This window comes from Schistocerca gregaria, chromosome X (assembly GCF_023897955.1).
Source record: "Schistocerca gregaria isolate iqSchGreg1 chromosome X, iqSchGreg1.2, whole genome shotgun sequence".
In the NCBI taxonomy this organism is placed as follows: domain Eukaryota; kingdom Metazoa; phylum Arthropoda; class Insecta; order Orthoptera; family Acrididae; genus Schistocerca; species Schistocerca gregaria.
The window spans coordinates 751,012,682-751,024,758 of record NC_064931.1 but is presented as its reverse complement, the minus strand read 5'-3'; the positions used below and the strand labels follow the sequence as shown (position 1 = coordinate 751,024,758).

General features: G+C 37.4%; 1 protein-coding gene across 4 annotated transcripts in view; it reads right to left on the bottom strand.

Moving 5' to 3' along the window:
• Positions 1-1,134: 1,134 nt before the first annotated feature.
• Positions 1,135-12,077, bottom strand: part of LOC126299431 (rho GTPase-activating protein 39) — a 319,731-nt gene continuing 308,788 nt past the window's right edge. For all 4 annotated transcript variants that reach the window (XM_049991331.1, XM_049991333.1, XM_049991330.1 and 1 more), the window contains one exon: positions 1,135-6,663. The gene's annotated coding sequence lies outside the window, so the exon portion shown is untranslated. The remainder of the gene's footprint in view (positions 6,664-12,077) is intronic.

Genomic DNA, 12,077 nt, shown 5'->3' with positions numbered 1-12,077 from the left:
ATAAATTTGAAACCTTCCAGTGCCTCCAGGTCTCCTCCACATATACAACCTCCTTTCAAGATTCTTAATCCAACTGTTAACAATGATTAAACTCTGCTTTGTGCAAAAGTCTACCATTTAGTTTCTCTTTCATTCCTTCCCCCAGTCCATATTCACCTACTAATTTTTGTTCTCTTCTTTTTCCTACTGTCGAATACCAGTCCCCCCCCCCCCCCCCCTCATATTTAAATGTTGATCTCCCTTAACTTTCTGAATACTTTCTTTTATCTCAGCATACATTTCTTTAATCTCTTCATCATCTGCAGTGCTATTTGGTGTATAAACTTGTACCACTGTGGTAGATATAGGCTTAGTGTCTATCTTGGCTTAGTAGCTTACTTGCATTCCTGTTTTCTTATTCATTATTAAACCTACTCCTGCATTACCCGTTTGATTTTGTATTTATAACCCTGTATTCACCTGACCAAAAGTCTTGTTCCTCCTGCCACCGAACTTCACTAATTCCCACTATATCTAACTTTAACCTATCCATTTCCCTTTTTAAATTTTCTAACCTACCTGTTCGATTAAGGGATCTAACACTCCACCCTCTGATCCCTAGAACGCCAGTTTTGTTTCTCCTGATGGCATCTTCCTGAGTAGTCCTCACCCAGAGATATGAAAAGAGGTCTATTTTCCCTCTGGAATATTTTACCCAAGAGGGTACCATCATCATTTAACTATAGAGTAGAGCTGCCTGCCCTCTAGAAAAATTACAGGTGTAGTTTCCCCCTTGCCATCAGCCATTTGCAGTACCAACATAACAAGCCATTTTGGTTGTGTTACACGGCAAGATCAATCAATCATTCAGACTGTTGCCCGTGCAACAGATATCCTCCCTGAACAACCTCTGAAAGTTTGTTGGTGGAGTTCTGGCTCACCATGTATACTTTTTTTCCTTACAAGATTTGAAATAATGACTAAAACAGGAATTTTCTATTTGTTATTACTGACAGTAAGGCACAGTCTTGTATTTAGTGCAATTTACAATGATACAAACACCTTCAGAATAACAATACATAATTTTTTTCAAGATTCACAATATGAATAATTCAGAAGGAATTTGTTGAAATAATTGTAGCGGGACAAAATAAAAACAGTTTCTAAAAAGTTTTATTATGTCTGAACTGATTTTCTTCCAACAAAATTATTACTGTTATTCCTAATACCAACTGTTTGATGATATATGCTATTGCCTGCAAATGAGCACTGTAACAATAGTCTCCATTACAAGAAAATATTACAATATCCTATGGACCATTTGAAGCCCATGTTAAAGAACACATTTGGCAGCATGCATGTTAACTTTTTCCATGGAAAAACTGTGTGTCACTGCTGAGAATCAGCTTTGAACCCAATATATATAGACTCATACGCATGGTTCTTTTTCTGTCACATACAATTGAAGAGATGATTCAAGTATACAATATTACTCTCTCATCCCTTTGATACATTAAGTTTCAAAATACCAAATTAAAAGAAAGCCATTTCACAGATCAATTTTTCACTAAATGCAACAGTTTATATGTTCCATTGTTGAATCTTATTTTTCATCAGTGAAGCATAAATATGTATTACGTGCTACAGATAGAGAAGCAATAGCTCATCAAAGGCTAGTATGCCACCAATTCCATCTACATTTAGGAATTATGCAAATAACTGGACATTTGAAATGACATATGAAAATAAATGTACCAAAGACATGAGTGTGCACAAAAAATAATCATACAAAGTACAACACTAAAGTTCTTTCAATTTTTGTCCTTTAAATAGATGGACCAAAAGAAGAGATAAAAAAGGGAAGCAAATAGAGGAAGAAGAAGAAAAGAAAAATGAAATAATTTAATCCACGGTGGATCTTATGAACGTCATTTCTGTTATTGAATTAAACAACATTGAATGAATATGTAACCAGTCCATATGCTTTGGAAATTCTCTTCTTTTTTTGACCACAACTATTTTCCAGCTGAAGCACATCATCAGATTGCACCTTTGCAATTCAGTAGGCTATAATGAAAACCTCATATCTCAGAGGTTCCCTACCTAATAAGGCAATTTTTTTTTTAATGAGATTTTCATCCTAAGCCAACAATTTACATTAGTCTCCTTTGATGTTTTGAGTATTTCTGAGTAGAAGTATATTTTTTAATTGTAACTACCTTGTGTGATATGAATGAGAAACTGATGTGTGACATGCTTTGTGGTATGAACGAACATGTAAATAAAGTGGATAAATGTGTGTCCTTAGTGTTAGTACCATTTTTATCACCAGACTGAAAAAAAACCAGTAAAACTGCATCAAGCATGAAGCACAGAATTTAATGGTTCCCTACATAGTGTAAACTGTGTGTCATACAATTTTAAGTTGAATTATCAAACAATAATAAATGTTACAACAGCTACACTTGAGGGATTAATCAACATTCTGTAACTCTGCAAAAAATGATAATTTACAACATAGACTGATTTAGCAGGCACTCTTAGTTAAACACGGGAAAAAATTATTCCATTATAATTCCATTTTTCACATAAACACATAACTTTTTATAAAATTTCCTTTCTGATGTTCAGAGCTTTTAACAGTAGCTTATTCATGAAGAGATACCATCGTGAGTTTTGGACACATAACATCTAGTAGAAAAACTGATATTCTTTCACTGACTGTTTCCAAAACAGTAAACAGTGGAACTCTAGGTATGTTTCCAGAGAGAAAGAAGCTATTTGGTGTAATGTGAAGGATGTTAAACCACGGCACATTTAAATATTGTGTGTATAATTGATCTGTAGGCATAGCTTATCAGTGAGATAATGAAACTTTCAATTTGTTCTTAAGAGTTAACACAGTTTCAGGTCACCTACTGAACACTAAACAGTTGTTTAATGCAACAGTATCACATTTTATATACAGCATTATCAAAATGTGCAACTTAAACCTGTATGAGAAGGTCAGTTAAATTAACAGCAATAACAATGACTACAAACCAACAGTACATACTTATTTTGTAAAATGAAGTGAGAGTTTTCAACATGAATGGCATATGAACCACTGAATAAAGCTTTCATGGCAGAATTTTAGGAACTCAAGAAAATTTATTTGTTCAATTCACACAACTTTTATTGTATCAATTTCTTTGTACATAATGTTTCTTTAACTGCATAATCCTACAATCTTAGGAAGAAAATATTCTGATATATCAAGCACACGCCCATGTAATTAGCTGTAATACAGTGATATTACATTCCTTCGTATCTTCAGTGACTATTTGCTTTTAACGAAGTGAAAATTATTCCAGGCTTTCTTCTAAAGGATTACTAGAACACTTCTCATTTTATCACAAATAAAGTTCTTGAAAACTGTGCAGTCTAAGACGTCTCACATTCGTTCATAATGGAGATTCCAAAGCAATTTAAGTAAGGTCACTTACTGTATATGAAGACTAACATATTACAAATTGCTAATATGTAAATATTGTCACTTTCTAAATTGTGCTTTGTTTCACACAGCTCTAGCTCAAAATGAAAATGAACCCTGGCAGTTTCCTCAAGAAGGCTTTCACATAAATTCTCTATGTACTCGCAGAAAGTGTAACAGCTTCCTGAATATTACTATAATATTCACAAAAGTGACATTTAGCTATTTATTTACAAGCCCAAGTTTGACAACATGAGCTCTCAAATTTGTTGATCTAATGTTTCCATAGAAGTATTTCACACAAAGTTTAACATCATTCTGTGACTAGTTATTTGTGCATAGACAGGTAAGATACTACTCACACTCAAAACATAATGCTTTTAAGCAACAGAAATAATCAGATTTAACATTCTGACATAGATTCTTAGAATATATGCCAGGTACAAATTTCTTTTGTACGTAAAAATAATTTATCTCAAAGAAATACACCAATTTACATTCATTTCTTGAAGGAAAATAAGTGTTTATACAAAGGGTATTTGGATACCAGATTTACATAAATTATTTAAACTTCAATCATATCAAAGCCAGTACATATCCTAATTATACAGGACCTCAGAAAGCACCAATGTGAAGCTGTAAAGAACTTCTCTATAAACAGATCACATGGTCTACATACTTCCTTTGAAAATTTCATCACTGAAAGCAGATACACCAACCACAACCTGATGCATTATATTTTTCCTACTAATAATGCACTGGAAGACCAATATGAAACCTCAGGACAAAATAATCATTAACAGAAATGTAATGTAAACGATATGTATTAGAATTCACATGAGCAGATATTAATCCAATCCCAGCTAATTTGCATCACTTTCTACACTCTTTAATAGGCCATAGGTCTTCCACAGTCACTGTTGCACACAGAAAAATATTATAAAATAAACGAGCAGCAACCTTTTGTTAGTGGTCCTGAGCAAATTCATTTTTTGCCTGCTGTTTCTTTTTTCATCTCTTTACCTCCAAGTGGGCTGGTAACTATTACAACCGTCAGACAGCGAACTGGATATTTGTTACGTATTTACTGCTAGGATACCAGTTTCCTTATTACACATGCACTAATGTGTAAGGCACATTATAAAATCCATCAACAGAACAGTATATAAGAAAACAAGCAACAGTACATAACAGGACTCATCAAGAATGCCAATTAACATTATTAAATGTATTTCACATTAGTAAATGTGAATACTACAAGTAAATTAAAATTTGATGGAGCACATAGGCCAATTATGTACTGACAGAAAATGTTCTGGTATGAATAACAGTGCAGCAAAAATTTATTTACTGCAAATGAATGTTTCCATGTCAGGTAAGCAGCTCAAGAAACATTAATTAAACAATCAAACATACTTAAAATCACCAAGTACAATGTTAACAACACTAATGCTTGAAGTGCATGTGTACATTTAATAACCAAATGAACAACCCTAAGGTCATAAGAAACATTTTTATACACTTTAAATCCCTTCAAAATGGCATTTATGGTATATTCATACACAACACACAATTATTTATGAAGGTCATAAATTTACAGAAATAATACTGATGAATCAAAAGTAGTTTTAATGATGTGGAGTGGACATTAAATTTAGTAAATTATGATATTTCTACATGACTTTTTGAAATATATTTGGAACAAAACTTTTACAGTTCCACAAATAAATATAGGCCCAGAACTTAACTGAATGACTTGGAATGTTACAAAAAAATCTTTGGCATCTACTAAGGCTATGACAACATAAGCAGTAAACAGATAAAAATAATAACAGTACTGGTAGTACTTGCGACAATAATTATACACAAACATCAAAGAACAAGTTCGTTGCTTCAGTTCTGCACTACCATGTCAAAATTTACAAAGAGCATGAAAACACAATTATGGCATTACAAAGAAGTGTTTATTTAAACTTTGTACAATATTCAGTCTGAAGTAATTATGCCATGAGTAAGATTGGTGTAGACAGTCATGATTATACAAAAGGAGCATAACACATGACGTAATGAGAAGCATACATGAAATTTGTGAAATGCACGCATGCGCACACATCCACGCGTGCACACACAGGCACGCGTGCGCGCCCACACACCCACACACACACACACACACACACTCGCACACACACACACCCACACACACAAATAAAATTTTATTTCAGTTTTCAAGTTAATGGCAACACAATTAAAGAATTGTTATCCCTAAGTACAATAGGTGTTTCATCTACTCAGTAATAGAAGAAAACATGGAAAGTGTGTATTTTTAGTTTCTTTTTCATGGCAACCACAAGTAATTTCTATACTGATGATACAGAAAATTGTCAACAATGGCAATTGGCTAACACAGTATGGATGGGTATGGTGTATATAAACCAGAAACATCATAATATAACCAGTAAAAATGAAATGTACTTAATGCCATACACTGCTGGAGTTATTAAAATTTCTTAACTGCTCTTTCGAAGTATAATATCTAATACTACTGTAACAGCACCCATATATTAGTGCGGAATGGTATAACAGCACAGGCACATGTGTTCTATAATAAAAGCCTTAATGTATGATCTTGATGCATTTGAATAATCAACAACATACATTATGCATTACTGTCAAGTATTTTGGTAATGACCTGTTTATTATATCTCAAGTTAAGTGTCAAAATATTACAATACACAAGACATAAAGAAAAATACCATTAAATGGAAACACACTGTATAGATAACAATAAGATCTATATGAAATATTATTTAAAAAATTAAGTTAATAGTGATTGTTCTGTACAAAAATTTACATGGTGGTTATTTTAAAAATGGCAAAAATGTGACAAATAATAAAAACAATAAATAATTATAATTCTCTCACAATCTTTACAAGTTATTTTATCTCATAAGCTTTGGTAATTAAGCTTTTCCATATAACATAGTATTTTTCATATTTTATTTACAATGACTTTCCATAAAACTTGGTATGAACAAATACACAATACAAATAGGCATACCTGTGCACTTCTAAAGGCTTTAAAAGGCAAAAGTTTCACCGGTAAATCTGTTTTGATATCAACAGATGGCAACTTACCAAAATAACAACACTTATGTACAAGAGATTCACCTTTTCAAATATCCCCCAACAGAAGGAAGAGTCAGTACACTACCCTAGAACAGAAAAAGAAACAATTACCTTTATTGGCATCTGCACTGTTAATTATCTGCAATTCTACTGTACATCTAATATGCTGTCATGTGAAGGAGAAAAGACAACAGAAACACTATGGGGATCAGTAGAGCCCAAAAAGTACACAAGACAGGGAAATGTAGAATGGTGGAATAGATCAACTTCCTTAATCTCATTCCTAAATATGATAATGGAAAGTCTTCATTGGAATATAAATTATTCTAGGAGAGAAGGTAAGAACTCACTGAATATTTGTGGTGCAAAGTGATTGACATAAACAAGATTGACAACAGTTGACTGCCAATGCTGGCACATAGTGTACCAAACTGGAACATTAGCTCCTGAGAAGGATTTGTCCAATAGCTAGCAACATTCCCTGTCTATGGGTCTGTCTATGACTCAGTGCCTCAACCTCCCCTCCCCTCCACCTCTCTCTCTCTCTACCTCCACCCCCCCCCCCCCCCCACACACACGTGTTGAACTTAAAGGCCAAAACTATAAGGTCATCAGTCCCTCATTTCACAAAATAACACAGAAAGGATACTGTTGCCAGCTACTGGAAAAGGTCATCTGGTTGTGTTGTCATGGAGTGTAATGACAGTAAAATTGAGGTATTTGGGGCAATGATGATACCTGGGGATACAGTAGTTGCACAAGATACGAAGTATATGTAGGGTTGGGTTGGCTTGTTGCTCAAGGAGCAGATGAGGGCCTGTAAGGCTCATTGGTGGCGAAAGCCATCCCCAGCCCAAAATGACTCGGTACAAAGATAAATCAGTGATGTCATAACGCTTTCCTAGATCAGTGGAGGAGAAATAATTACATGTAAAATGGGGAGGGACTATAACCATTGCACAGACAGAAACAAAGATGATGATAAAATGAGATAAAAGAAAAAAAGGAAACAAATGAGCTGTCAGGAAGGTCAGACTCAGGGGGTAAGGGCCGCACAGAGTGCACCAAGCATGAGGCCCCCCTTCCACAACCACTCCACACCCTGTAGGGTCAGTCAGTAATAAACACCCCCTCTCTTAGAGAAAGTGTATAGCCTGTGCAACTGTTCTTCCCTTGTCAGCCAGTCTCGAGAATAAGGAATCCTTATAGCTCTGCATTTGGTGGAATGCTGCAAGAAGGGGACACTCCACTAGCATATGAGTCATCATCAGGAACACACCACAGCTAGATTGGGAGGTTTTGGGGCAGGGACTCATTTCTCAGGATGATGCATACATCAGATGAGTGTGTCCACGATGGAGACAGTATAAAATCGTGGACACCCTCTGAGATGAATGGAAGGAGGAATGCCACACAGCAGCGGTCTCCTTGATGACACTCAGTTTCTCAGAGGGAGCGGTCACCCTCAGTTCCCTGTTTCAATTGCGATGTGCCACTACCTGTCACAGATACATGTGTAGCTTAGAAATCACTGTGTCTGTTGCCCGAGTCAGTCATGAGGTCGCTACCCTATTGGGAGAGAACTGGGTGCAGAAAAAGCCAACTGAGCAACCAGTGCTGCTAAGGTAAGGTATCATAGATAGTGGACACTATCAGATAGAGAGGACAGCATCAATTAATAGCCTGCAGATTGATTATTGACTCACTGCAAGTCAGAAATTTGTCACAGTATTTTTTCTTGACAAAATTAATGGCTCTGACAACAGCCATCAGTTTGATTATGAAAACAGTACAGGCCTCTGGCAGATAACATAGTTCCTGGTCATTAGTATACATGAAAGCATATCCCAGCCTTCTCGTATCTGTAGAACCATCGGTATGGGTGGTTTCAGTACCTTGGCACTCGGGAACGTGCTGATGGATAACTGGAGAAATCTAAGTTTTAGAAGCATGGGATAGGTTTAGCTGTACCTGGTGGCCTAGATGTACACTAGATGTACACCAGGGAAAGGTGCATAAAGTGATCCAGTGGATGCACTCAAGTGTGAGGAGAGAATGATCTTTGCACACGATTTCCAGCCAAATTTCGATTTGAAATTCTATACTAGGTTGAGTGCTGTGTGTCACAAAACCTGGTAGCATGACTTAGCTCACAATGGTGAGCTGAGTCAAGCAGTCACAATCCTGATGGTGCCATTGAATCATCTTCTTGGTATGCATAAACCAATTGTGATAAAACTAGAGCCCAACTGAAGCACAGCCGTGATAAATGATCCACACTCAACGAAATATGACAGAGAGATCTGAGTGCATTGAGTTCACTCATACTGTTTAATCTGAGCTGATGGATGTGGGACAGTCAGTTCATTATAAAAACATCCAGGTCTAGTTGGATCATGGTGCATGACCTGTGTTTTGGCAGGGGAGAAATGAAAGTCAGGGTTGCCCTCACTGATCATCAACTATGAGACACCATACAAAGGACCCAGTACCAGGAATGGCTGAAGTATATGTTGATGCTGTGGAGTCCACAAATTGACTCATAGCTATAAAGAGTCCTAGGGAACTGTAGAGAGGTGAGGTGTGTTCTGACTCTAACCCAAAATGATCTGTTTGGGCAAGAAGTTGTACATAAAAGTCAGTAAGCACTGTCAAAGCCTCAGCTGTGGAGTTTGGTCAAGACATGACAGCAACAGGTAGTGCTGTACACTTTATATAAGTGAAAGAAAACTGCAGAACATGATGGCATTTACTAAAGGCTAGTCGACTTCCATTTTTAATCTTACCAGGTGTTTGGTTGTGAAATGGCACTTCTGGAAACCATACTGATAAGTGAATAAAAGGCCCCACAACTCAAGAACCCAACACAATTTCTGGGCCACCAAGCTCTCACATAGCTTCCACAGCACAAAATTAAGACTGATTGGTCAGTAACTATCAATGGAAGTTGGGTCCTTTCTTGGCTTAATGATCAGGATGCTATTCTGCAACTGTGGAGGGAATTCACCTCTGAACCACATACTATTAAAAGCTATAGAAGGCAAGTTTTCTGATTCATATTTAGGTGTTGGATCATTTGATTCTGGATCAAGTCAGGATTTGGGGCAATGTCATGGGAGGGTTGATGGCATGAAGTAGAGATTTATTCCATAAAGGGTTCATTATATGATTATGAACACCATACAGTATACGGAAGGAAACAGGAAGGATAAGATGTGGTTGCTGATACCACATGCCTGGAAAGAGGGAGGATAGGCGGTGGTTGTTGATACCACCACAAAGTGGATCACAAAATGTTCCACAAAGACAGATGGATCAGTGGGAATACCACAATGAAGCTGAAGGCTGGGAATAGTCGTCAGCTGCTGGTAGCCAATTAATCCACAGTTTGCCAATTAACCCACAAAGTTTGATGCACACCTGCAAGGAAGGGGTATGTATTGCCAGGGAGGAGATGTACTGTTTCTAGAATTCTTTCTTTTGATATTTAGTTAACAAGAAAGCCCTTGTACACAGCTATCCAAAGATTATGGGATTGATCAAAGAGTGTCATATGAACTGTTGAGGAGCTCACTGGCAGTCTAGGATTATCATGACAATTTCCGCAGTCCACCATGGGACTGACGATCAGTAACAAAAGCCCTCAGAGAAATTGATTGCTACATCATTGGTGATGACCCAGATGGGGTGACAGCTAAAGCAACATTCAAAATTTAAGTCTACTAGTTTGCGCTGTGCTAAATAGTCTGGTTGGTTTGGGTGTAGTGAAATTGGAGCAACAGTACCACATGGAAGTGTTCGCTGTCACAAGGATCATTATGTACAGACCATTGTAATAAGCTGACTAAGCTGGGTAAGCGAAGTCTAAGATTTGTGTGCAAGAAAGAGCCACATGCTGCACTCAAATGAGAAGGCATATTTTCTTGTCTGACAGTCGGTAAATATTTCTAATAGTGATACTAAAAGTCTTTTGAATTTGCAGAGCCACCATCTCCAACTTTATTTGGAGGAGCACACATTCACTACTAGACATTCATGTGAACTAATGTGCAAACCCATCTGGACACTCTCTCAGTATTGGCACTGTTCCTGTAGTCAAGCCGGGTAGAAAATGAGCTTAGGATAGTGATTACCAGAAATGTGGGTTTCTTGTAGGGTGATGCAGACTGCAGGATAGAATGATAGCTGTCATAGTTCAGGGATGTAGCAGTAGTAACCATTACAATTTCACTGTATAACTGTGGTAATCCATAAGCCTCCATGAGTCTTTACTCACCACCACCTGTGTTGGTAAAATGTTCAAGAACATAGGTTATAGGTCAGATAGAGTAGGGCAATCCAGGATCATTGTGCCTGCCAGAATCACCTTCATCTTGGATTTCTTCGCAATCCAGGATCATTGTGCCTGCCAGAATCACCTTCATCTTGGATTTCTTCACCTACTTGTCTCTGAAATTTTGGAAATCTGTGTGATTTAAGATCAGGAACAGAGGAAGAGTGGGTGGCTCCACAGCCAACAGCCTGCAGCTTCTTCAGCCACTGGCTGGTATCGGGCTGTTAGTCTGCATGGCTCCAAGAGGAGGGTTCCATAGAGGGGTACTTTGAAGAGGAATGCTTCTCTGGCTGAATATGGGGGATCAGGGTGACCAACTTTGGTAGCAGCGGAAAGATAAAATGGTCAAATCTGCCTCAGTTCGAGAGGGTTTTGCTGCAGTTGGATGAGCAGCTGTCACCATTTGGCTTCAAAGTATAACTGATCAAATGTCTTGCATTCTTTAAATGTCCACTCTTTTTCATAAAAGGAACACAACAGTGGGCAGGAGGGGTGCTGGTCCTGACAGCTGACATCAGTTTAGGTTAAAGCAGTGCATAGATCTGTACGTTAGGGCTCGACATAACTGCAGTAAATCATAATCTTCACCTTTCAGGGCACAGTGGTCCCTTTCAACACTGGAATAAATGCTCCTGTGTTAATTCTGCTATCCTTTGGCCTCTTCTGGATACAATGGATGAACTGCACTCCTTGTTGTTCCAGGTTGGCACATAGTTCATCATCTTGTTAGAATATCAAGTCCCAATGAAAGATAACGCCCTGTGTTCTGTTTAAACATTTACAGCAAGTAAAATAAACTGGAATGTCACCCAACGAAGTGTATGATAGTTAGGCTTGAAACTGAGTAGAGTACTCTGTCTTTATCAGGAGGGAGCCACTCTGTACCTTTCTCAATGATGTCACCTAACCAAGCTTATCTGCTGTGTGTCCTATGAGGTATTGAAAGTTGGTAGTTAGAAAGGTTTCACCAGCCATTTTAGCACAGACTACGTAATGTTGTGTGAAGAACTCTCTGTATTGACACTATTGGTCCTCCTGTCACGACATAATCATGGGTACGAACTTGCACTGGTAAGCATCATGGTGAGAGTTCCAATCTGAAGACTGGCAGTGTTTTGCAACTGATAACATAAGCAAGTTTGTGTCACTTAATGGCAGACTCTGCTC